Source organism: Dasypus novemcinctus, chromosome 7 (genome assembly GCF_030445035.2).
Source record: "Dasypus novemcinctus isolate mDasNov1 chromosome 7, mDasNov1.1.hap2, whole genome shotgun sequence".
NCBI classification, from domain to species: domain Eukaryota; kingdom Metazoa; phylum Chordata; class Mammalia; order Cingulata; family Dasypodidae; genus Dasypus; species Dasypus novemcinctus.
In genome coordinates this window covers 110,766,448-110,777,862 of record NC_080679.1, presented here as the reverse complement: position 1 = coordinate 110,777,862, position 11,415 = coordinate 110,766,448, and the positions used below count along the sequence as shown (strand labels likewise).

The 11,415-nt window shown below is 36.4% G+C and overlaps 1 pseudogene; it reads left to right on the top strand.

Moving 5' to 3' along the window:
- Nucleotides 1–612: 612 nt before the first annotated feature.
- On the top strand, nucleotides 613–11,134 carry LOC101432424 (transcriptional adapter 1 pseudogene; annotated as a pseudogene).
- The last annotated feature ends 281 nt before the right edge of the window (nucleotides 11,135–11,415 follow it).

Genomic DNA, 11,415 nt, shown 5'->3' with positions numbered 1-11,415 from the left:
AGAGCTCTTTATAAAGATGTGAGCATGGTTAAGGGAAACTAAAGGATGGGAAAGCACTTCTGGCTTAGCAACATCAGGGAGTTATTACCACTCACGGGCCTGAAAAAAAAGGAAAGTGATTACAAGAACACAGAGAGTAATTGTAACTGCTTGCATGTAGATGTAGAGAAGAACAAATAACCTGCCACCTGGGGGGATTAATTTCATGAACTCAATCTTCCCTCACCTCCAGAGCCTCTCATTGCTAAATCATCCAGAAACCAGCTGGCGAGGGTACTAATTGTGACGTCAGTATAGAGCAGGGTGAGGAAAGGTGGAGACAGAATCTGGAGGGGAAATAGGGAATGCCCAGTACAGGGATGAGAGGTTTCACTGCACAGGTGTTGGGGAGCCACTGGAGAATTTTAGGTGGAAGAAGGGCAAGAAAAGATTTCAAAATGGGAAGATACTCTGGTGACAGAAGAGGCACATATGTAGAAGACAGTGAGACAGCAGAACAGAAATGTGTTAAGTGTGGTTGCAATGATGCTCTTGAGAAATTATGAGCGTCTTCACCAAGTAATGACTATTGAACAAGAGAGGAGAGAAGCAAAATTAGAGGCATAAAAACAATTTACATCAGATCTAAAGGTCTGTCAAGAATGTCTGCAGGAAGAGTAATTAACAAATTCCTGCACTGTACATCAATATCTATGTCTAATATGAAGGGTGATCGCTTTTTTCTTCAGTAAGACTTTGCACCTTGCATACAATGAATTCTTGCTGAGAAATTCAAATAGTTTTCTTTACTTATAAACAGTAATGATTTTAATCAGGGCAGAAGGTATCTTTCCAACTAAATATTTGATTTGATTATTGAAGTGTGAAAAGAATCTAGCTTCATATAATTGCCAGCATTTATTTTAAGGATAATGTCTATTAAAGATATTAACTGTTACTGTATCTTTAACTAGCTAGCTAGATGGATAGATAGACAAGGACTCTGTGTACATGTACAAAGTAAAATTTGTTTACCTGCATCACTTATATAATTGAAAAACCCAGCAAGTCTTCCACAAACCCATAGGCCAAAATCTTCTAAAAATGCCAAACATTAGTGTAAAACTTTCAAATTATGGTTAAAAAAAAGTGTTGACCAGACCACAAAGCCCGCTCAAGGTTTGATAGCTGTTGAGAGTGATGAGGTGACCTTGGCTGAGGTTAATTTAAACTACTGTGGATTTAACATACAAACAATGTGAAGGACAAGCATGAGATTGCAGACACATAGTACAGAGAGGGGATGGGGCTCCCCCATGCCTCTTTTGTTCCTTACAAAAGTGTGCCCCGAGTTTAGAGGTCAGAGAAACCCCTGTGGATGGAGGAACCTGCCTGGTGCATGCAATCTAGAGCCATAGGGTCACTTCTCTAAAGACCCTTTTACACCACAGTCTTTAGTGAGGAGTGGTAGTCCAACTCTCAAGATTCTGAGTTACAGAAAATAGTTACTTTATCACAGTTACATGTCTTCATTTGTTAAAATTCTGACTCTGCCACTTATTAGCTGTGTAAACTTGAATAAGTTACATAGCCTTTCTGTGAATCACTTGCCAAATCTACAAAACGGGACAATAGTACTTACTCTATAAGTTTATTGTGAGGAATAAATGAGTTAATTAACAAAAATCACCAGTTGGGTACCAGCACATTGTAAACACTCTTAACATACTAGCAAAGGTTTTATTTATTGGTGTACCCATAGGTCTACCTGGGATTTCAGGTAATCAGGCTTTTTATCAAAATTAGTTTTGTTGATACATATTAACAAGGCCTACAATTCATCCAAAGTATACAATTCATCCAAAGTGTACAATCAATGGTATTTGGTCTAATCACATAGTTGTACATTCATCGCTCCAATCATTACTAGAGCATTTTCATTATTCCACTGATAATAATAATAAACAAAAACAGACAAACATCTATAGACTCCATCTATAAAAAATATAAATCTAAATAAATTAGATATATGGAAACAGAATAGTAGCTGTGTACTGCAGAGGAAGCATAGGGAAATTGAGCAGTGATTATTAAGGAGTGGAGCTTTTTATTTTAATCAGGTTTTTTAATGAACCAGATACAAAGGTTGATCACAGTGCCTATGGGATATCTATTTGTTTATCTATTGATTGATTGATCTATTTATCATCTATCATCTATATCTAACCATTGATCATCTATTTAATTCACAAGAGATTACTAGAAATAGAAGAACTAAAAATATAGTACAAATTAAAATGAAGAATAAAAAGTAAGGCAAATAAGAGAGATAGCAGATTAGGCCAAAAGGAATTGAGAAGAAGTAGTGTTGAGGCAATAATAATCAAACTTAGATAAAGCTGGAAGAAGTTAAAGAAGAGACACCTATGCAGGAAAAGAGAGAGTATTATATTCCAACTTGCCCATGGATGCAGGGGATATTACTTTATTAATGTATTACAAGAATAGTTTTCTATTTATTTTACCAATATTGATTACTATTTTTAAAGCCCAGAGTGTTTACAGAAAAAAAGACAAAATTTCTGCCAGTGAGAAGATCAAAATCATTAGTTTCATCTGGGAAGAAATGTTTATATTCATTTGCTCTTACTACAAGGACAAAAGCATGGGTATTTTACTTATATAATGCTTAGTTAATTGTATTTTTTAAAATGCTGTAAGATGGAGTTCATAAAATGTAGCTGCTATCTGTAAATCCAGTTCTCTACCAGGACTAAGTATATAAGCTCAGTGCAAGACTGCAGAGCTTTCCAGCTAGGGGTGCCTAAAATAATCCCTCAGTCCTCACTATGGCAAACTCCATGGGTAGGCCTTTGGCTGCGGGCATCCTCTTCTATTGATTGCAGTGTGGCATACATATATTGTCATACCCTAGGTGTCCAAGTAGTGAAGTTTCGCGAAGCACTGTTTTATTGGAGGTGTTAACGTATTCACTACTCCATTATAGATTTTAATGAGACCTATGATGTGATTGAAGTGGCATCCTGAATGATTATCGCCTGTGAGAATGTATTCATGTTTGGATGTTTTTCAAGATAAGGCATTGTTGGGCAGCATCATTAGTATATATGCTTAATAAATTGCATGCAATACACAGCTAGATGAATTCTGGGAACCAATTATTTGAGCCACTAGAGCGAGGTCATTGGAGTGTGATTACAATTGGTGTAGATAGCATAAGGCTTTTCCCCCAATTTAGAAAGAGAAGATCATATGAAGTTCACCAAAGAGTCATTAATCTCTCTTCTTCAGGGTTGACAGCTCAGCAGCATATTTCATAATTGATAATTTCCAACAGGTTACTTGACAGGATCTCTATTTCTAGCATTTGTGTTAGGGAGAGTGAAGTATTCCGTATCTTCAGATAAGTGTTATTTAACCCCTGGATGGCTTCAGGTCATCTTTGATCATCAGCGGTAACTTGTACTAGAATTCCTAATGCTTTTGTTTTGATATTGGGGACTTTTACATTGTGGTTAGTCTTGGCATGGGTGAGAGTATGCTAATTAACCTCCTAAATTTTTTTTAAATTTGTTAATGAGAACTTAATGAGATAAATGTGACTGTAAAACTAACCAGACTCCTTTACAATTCCAGAATATTAAAAAAGGAACATGAGGACGAGTGGGGGTGGGGTTGCAAGGCTGGTGGTGGACCCAAATTAGGGTTTAAAAAATAATCTGGAGGGCTCCTTGATGTCCTAGTTTTACTAGGTAAAATTTTTAGGTACAAGCTCTTTCAGTTTGTATTCACATCTCTGCAAGGGAGATTGTATTTACTGGAGAGAAAGACCTCATTTTACATCTCCTTTTATCCATCATAATGTACCTGTCCCAAGTCCTCTTACACTAGCTCACCAGGCAACATCAACACACACTATACATTCTAACTGACCTTAATTCAGGAGAAGTGAGTGCTGCAGTAAGTAAAATAGGCTCAAACATATGTTACAATCAGAGTATCTTTTCAAACGGGTATTGAATTTCTAACCCTGCTATGGAAGATTGTCATCTAAGAAGACTCTAGAGATGTTATTAAAATATTCAAACAGATATTTTGGTGACTATACACAGCATATTCAAGATTCTCAGAATTTTGAACTCAAAATTCTTGAAAACAGAACATGAATTCTGAACTGGTCTGAACTGGTCACCTTTTTTTATGTATAAGATCCTTTGAATGATCTTGTGTTTTCAAAAATAGGGAAGAGGTGTATATATAATGTAAAACTTCTTCCACATACGTGTCCTTCCCTCGGGTCTGGCATAAGATAATTTTAGATAACTCCTTAATGTGACCACAAGTTCTTCCTGGATAGCTGTAGTTTATTTAGGACCTTGTTGTCCAGTGAGCAACAGATGTCACAGAGAAGAAGAGGTGGTAGAAGCTGTAATTTCTGTAAAAGGAAGAGGGCTTCACAAGAGAAACAATTTTATTCTTTCATATTTATAAAGTCCTATTTGACCTTAACTTAATAGAAAAGAGTGCTGGGTAAGGAAGTTAGACCCAGAGAAACTGTCATTAGAGCTGTTTTTCAGAATTGTGATTTCAGTTCAAAACCATTCTACAGAATGTCATCATCCTGAAAGACTGAGAGATGCTATTAAAATATACCTAGGAAGATTTTAGTAACTGTGCACAGCATATTTCAAGATTCTGTCCATGGTGTAATGATGTAGAAGGTACCTAGTCAATGTCTTAAAATAGGCATTTTTCCCACTGGAAAGCTAATGAATAATTTTCATTTTAATTTGAAGAAAAATTAGAAAAGAGATATAATTTAAAGCCTTCTTAATTCACTCTCATTTCTGATAATAAGCTCTTCTCCACAGAGCCCAGCTTCTGCCCTTGCTTTTTACGAGTCTATTTGTCATGTGATCATTCTTATTGCGTAACCTAATTGAAGTTGTTGGTTAAGTCATGAGGAAAAAAAAAGGTCAAGATTCCTCGGGGATTCTTTTCTTACTGAACCAAAAGGTTAGTGTTAAAGGGGCAATAAAAGAAGTTAGGGCATGCTGGTGAATGCCAATGTAGATTTGACCTGATATCTTCTTTTTCCCTTATTTCGTATGCATATCTCTCAAGAGTGGAAAAATATGGTTCCAAAATTTAAAAGGACTCATGGTCATAGGCAAGGACAGGATGCAACAGAGTGTACTGTTAGAATTCTGGGACATTGGTAGATAGGTTTCAAAGTCCTTTTCCTCAATCTGTACATACAGATGGCTTACCATCTCTAGATAAATAGTAGAAAGAATCTCCTGAAGAGTTAGGAAGCTCTTGAAGAATTGATGACCTTGATGCTTGATGTTATTACCCAGTCATGTATGTCAAGATGTTTTAAGGGGTTCCAGGCAATATATTACTCTTCTTGCAAATCTGTGTGGTTGCAGTGAGGCCTGAGTTAGTCCAAGATATCTCTGAAAAGTATTCAGAGCAAGCACAAGGAAATGCAAAGATAAGTGTATTAAAGGGGAAGCTTCATGTTAGCATTGTGGAATTAATGAATCATTGGTCCAGGATCAGGAGAGTTGGAGGAAGATTGGAAACTTTTCCATACATCTACAGTATTTCATAGAGAAGGAATATAATAAATGTTCTACTCCATTTTTCTTGAATAAAGTTGGGCCTGTTTTGTGTAAGTTATTCTTAACATGAAATATGTTACCCTTTGCCATGTAAAAGTTTGGGAAGTCTTGGATTCTCATCTTGATTCTAGTACTTTGCAAGTGATAACACCTCAGCATGTTAATTAGTTACCCCTATTGTGAAGTTCTTCATCTGTGAAATAAAATTAATTGAAATTATTTTCCTGTTTGACATGTATATTTATCTTCAGGAATAAATATCTTTATTTAGGAAAAGACTCTCACTAAGGTAAAAATGGTGAGCCTTTAAGTACATGAGTTTTCAGTAGTCAAGGGAAGAAAATGATTGCCGATCTACTCTGCATAAATTGGTAAAACTTACCAAGGGATTTTATTCATATAACAACTAAGTATGATATTCTCTTTTAAATAATCTCCTATATAGTCTTGCAATGAAGTGTTTTTCTCCATTTCTCTCTGAATATCTTTTGTGTAAAAATCTATTGCAAACTCTCTATCTCCTAAAAATAGCAGTTTGGGCAGGGGTTGGGGGTGAAATCAAGAAGTAAAACCTTGTCTATGAGGAAGTCAATGGATGATCAGTGATAGGATAGATAATAGAAAACTGTGAATCCAACAAGAAGCAGGAAATAAAAAGTGGAAATGCAAGCATTAGCAGAAATCTTGGAGAAGGCACTCAACTTTCTGTATGAATAGGTTTGAAATAATCCTACTAAGATCTCAAGGGACAGGCTGACCCTGCTAACACTTGGTTAATTACCTAAGTGGGTTGTATGAATATGAAATTTCATTAATTAAATAACATAAGCCCATTACTTCACCTTCATGGTGGATTTTTCCTTCTCTTCTCCCAGGCTGAACACAAGACTTCCGTTGTGAGATACTACTTGGATCATCTTCTACTGATAACATCTGTTTTAGATTGAATTATAACCCCCACAAAAACATGTTGAAGACCTATCTAACCCCTGGTCCTGTAGATGTGAACTCATTTATAAATAGGATCTTTGATTAGGCAAAACTGAATCAGGCTAGGCCTTAATCCAATAAGACTTGAGTCCTTATAAGCAGAGGAACTTTGTACACAATCAGTAAGAGATAGATGGGGAGAGAGATGGTCCTCTGATGGAAACATAAATTGAGTTATGGACTGCTGGCAAGCTTCCACCAAAATGCTGTAGAGTTCAGAGAAAGCATGCTCCTCCTGACACCTTGGTTTTAGACTTCTAGACTCCAAAATTGTGAGTCAATAAATTCCTGTGGTTTAAACCAACTAGTCCATGGTATTTCATTAAAGTTGTATTTCATAACAAATGAAGACAATGTCCTACTATGAAATTCTCTTGGTTTGCTCATCTCTAAAGTGGGTATAATGATGTCTTCCTCAAAAAGTTGTAAGAGTTAACTAAATAAGATATGACATGGGAAGGACTTATAAAATTCAGAGTGCTATAAAATATGGCTTTTACACAGCAGTCCACAGCTGTTCTAATAAGAAGACAATAAAATGCAACAGGGAACAGAGGCTCTTCGCCAACCTACTCCCTCCCTCTCTGGACAATAGCTATGAAAGTAACCTTAGTAACTCTCCAGCCCCTTCTTTATGTGGCCCTCTGTTCTGCACACCAGAATCAGAATTTACCTGCCAGGCCAGGGCCCTTTTCTTCCCCACAGGCCTCTAAGCAAAGACCTTTCTCTGATGACCCTAGACCAGGCAGCATGCAAACAGACTTGAGAAAAGTCCCGACACTTCAACCCCTCCACCTTCAAACCTGACTTTGGCTGAGTAGTTGAGATGGATTCCAAGTATTTAGAACAAGTTCTTGGACTGGCTAATTGATTTTCATTTGGCTGCCATGTTAGGACTTGAACTATTTCAGAGCTTACTGAATGTGAATGATGGTTATATTTTTCTCATTTCTTCACATGAAAATTTGGCAGCATCAATTTAGGATGGGTTGAGGTTGGGGTAGAAGTGATGCCTGCCTTTGTCCATAATTTTTTCTTCTGTCATTTAACTTAATTCCTTTTGGTTCTGGTCAATGGCAAAAACATGTTACTCTAATATCCTTTTATATACATGTTGGCAGCTTTGATGTTTCTACTTTGTCTTCCTATATCCCCCGACTGAGCACATACAGCTCTCTTAACCATTCCACATAGATCTTATTTTGTTAACTCTCTTCTATTTTGTGGATTGCTTCAAAGCTTCCCATCTGTTTTCTTCTGAAGAAACTCCATAAAGTAAAACAAAAGGATAAGAAGAAATAATAATGCATATATATTTTTTGCTACTATCTAATTTTCTCCTTGTTTTCTCATTAGCAGGACTAATTTACAAAAAAGACAATGTGATATGTAAACCAGCCCTTGGCCCTGGGTTGTGCAACAACACAGCTAAATCAAATGCCTCTTTCTGAAGACATAACAAGTCAGCCTTGGTGCTGAATACACAGTGAGGTCGATACCTACGTTAAAGAAAAATTGTTTTACTCCACTGGTAAAGACTACATTGTATTGGATCTCACTTGGTCAATGTAGACATAAACAGCAGTGGCGATGACATGTCTTTTCTTAAGCCCTCAGCTCAGATAAGTACAAACTACATATAAAACAAGCTTTATCCAGGTTTCCCTGGGAGACCTTATAGAGTGTGAAGCCACTCATGTGTTTTACCTCACGTTGAGTCTTGCCGGGAATCTAACTGAGATTGAACTATGCCATGTTCAATAATGGATTTTCATGGTGTTGATTGTTCCTACATCATTTCTTTCTTTCTTTCATTTTTTAAAAAGCAGGGCTGATCAGTACATTTCTTAAGTCCAGACAATACGTTGGTGGAATTTGTCCAATACCAGGTTAATTATGAATTGTATGATAAAATATAAAATATTGTATTTTTTACATAGTCAGTGCTTTTAATGTTTTCCTTTACCTAGAGTTGGCATTGACATCTCTGAATTTCTTCAACAGAGATTTAAAAACTTATTAGAGAAGAAAATTCTTGTTTTCATTTCTCTTTTAAGGCCATGTGAGAGTGGCAAATAAGATTTTAAATTTAGATTATAATTTGCTATGGTGCTTTCAAGAAATGGGTTAATATAAAACCATTTAAAATTTAGTTTGAGTCAAGGCAATGTACGAATATCTCAATTGTATGATACTAATTGATTTATAGGAAAATCAAAAGTCAATTTGGGCATTGATATACAGGAAAATAACTCCTTGCATTGCTCCTTTCCCTCTTCAAAAATGTAGAGTGGTATAAACTTACTAATTTACATGATGTGGTAGGTAACTATGTATATATCTAGAAGGTTATCCCACTCTCCCCCACCACACATAATTTGATACCAGCAAGGATTTTAAATTATCTTTGTCAACTTATTTAAATTCTATGCATTAACTAAAATATAAAGGAGAAAACCACGCTTGTTTCATTATTTTTAATGTAATATATATTTTTTCTTACCTTGACATTATATTTAAAAATTCTTAATGTATAAAATGAGCCCAAACTATATTGTAGTAGGACAAACAACATGACCTTTTATATGATCCCACCACTGCAGTTCCTGTACATCAGTGTCCTGAAATACCATTAATAAAATGAAATAATTTATTTCTCTAACAGAGATGAAAATTGAAATGTAAATCCTTTGGAAGAGGGATTTCAGTTTATGTGAAAGTGAATGGTTAGTATTAGATCCTTTCTTTTGTGTTTGTTTTCAAAGAAGGGATGGAGAAGAGAGGAAAAAAATAACCGGAATGTGAGGGGAGCATCATGGGTGAGAAAGAATACAAAGCAGAGTGGCTAAGGTCCCTGGAGTCATTTTGTTTTTGTTTTTGTTTTCACCTATTTCATTAAACTAAAGACTGCTTAAATGAAGACCTCTTTCCTGAAGTTGGCCAGATGTATCTCCATTCTGCTCTGACACTAGGGACTGATGCCAGGGAAAATAGAGGCCTGCTTTTAAGATTTCATCTTCTTTAACTAAAAGTTTGTGAAAACGCAAACTACTAAACAGATGCTAATTTGTCCTCTGGGGCAGACTGACCCAGTGTATAAATTCTAAGGGTGTTGGGGGAGGGAGGATTCTCTTCCAATTCAGTCTTATTATGGAATGGAGACTGAATATATATCTAATAATAGATAGAGTCAAATCTCAATTGTTTCCTCTTCAGGATCAACTTGACTGTTTTCTGAAGATCACAGTGACACAGTAAATGTCAGAAAAGACAAGGCAATTCTCAAAAAGAAATGGATTAAGCATCCACCAGTCATTGTTTTTACAGAAATTGAAATTCAATTTTTCAATGAATTGAGCATCATTATAGGATTAAATAGTTTGTTGTCACAGACAAACCATTTTAAAATTTAACCTATTGACTGTTTTTTTTGGCTGTTAAAAGCTGCAAACATTAATTTATCACATATTAAATCTTTACTTAACAGATTGCCTTGTCCTCATATTATCTAACCATTTCTAAAATGATACCGAGTCAAAAGAATAACTGATTTTCTTATTTATATCCATTCTAGTCTGAAGGAATTTGTTAATGGCTCAATATCCCGTTTAAAAATAATGGGGAAATCTTCTAATCACCCCAAAATTGGGTCTAAAATATGAGAATACTGGTTGCAGAAGGGTTGGGAGGCTACTGAGGCACACAAGTGACCAGTTGAGTAGTCTCATGGCTCATACCATGGTGATACTAAAGTTGTGATTTAAGCACAAGATCAGCAAAGACGAATTTGACCTTGAAGCTCATAGACTTCACACACAGGATAACCTCCATTCACCATTTCTTCTTGGTCATTCTCCCACTTTCTCAGATCATGGTTTCAACACCAGAGGGTGCTGGATCTTTACCCTGGAAAGGGGGTTCTGCAGACAAACCTGGGAAACCCAAGGGAAAGAAAAAGCTTTCTTCAGTTCATCAGAGATTTGATTGCAGATTTCAGCTTCAAAATCCCCTCTCAGGAGCCCAACAGTTTGTGGCAAAGCGTCCGCAAGATGATGACGACTTGAAACTTTGTCTCACATAATGATGCTTCCCACCCAAGGTCAGCTTGAAGGGAGAATGGTAGTGACTGTTAAGGAGCATGAGTTGGACCACATCACCAGGGAGGCTGCCTCAGCTGTTGTCGATGCAGTAGAGAATCACTTTAAAGATATTCTGACATGAGTTGTGTCAGGAAGGAAAGATTATTGGTTATGAGAGTCACTTAAAATGTGTTTTGGTAGTAATGTGACTCCTCAGCCATACTTCAAGAGTATGTAACTTACAACAATATAATAGAATGCCTTCTAACCTCTCCTACTCCCTACTTTGGTCAGAATCCAACTTCTCACTTGCACCCTGATGATGCCAAGCAGCAGGCTGCTCTCTTGCTGACCTGCTCTGGTGACACTCTACCTGCATCTCTGTCTTCAGTGAACATGTATGACCTCTTTGAGACTTGCAGGTTCACAGGGAAGTAATCTCTACATACTGTGTATGTTCTCAACACTGAAAAGGTCATCTTTAGTTGCTTAGCAACTGAAGAGTGACTTTGACTAACTTGAATTAGGATGTGAGGGGGTCAGGTCCTCAGCAAATTAATTGATTCTTGAGACGAGAATACTTCTGAAGAGAATAGTGTATATATCACCTTTCCTATGGAAATGTGATGTGAGTACACTTTGTGTTGCTATTGTGAAACCATTTATAAACCTGAGTTTGATTATTACCCCTATGTGTGTGCATGTGTGTGTGTGTGTGT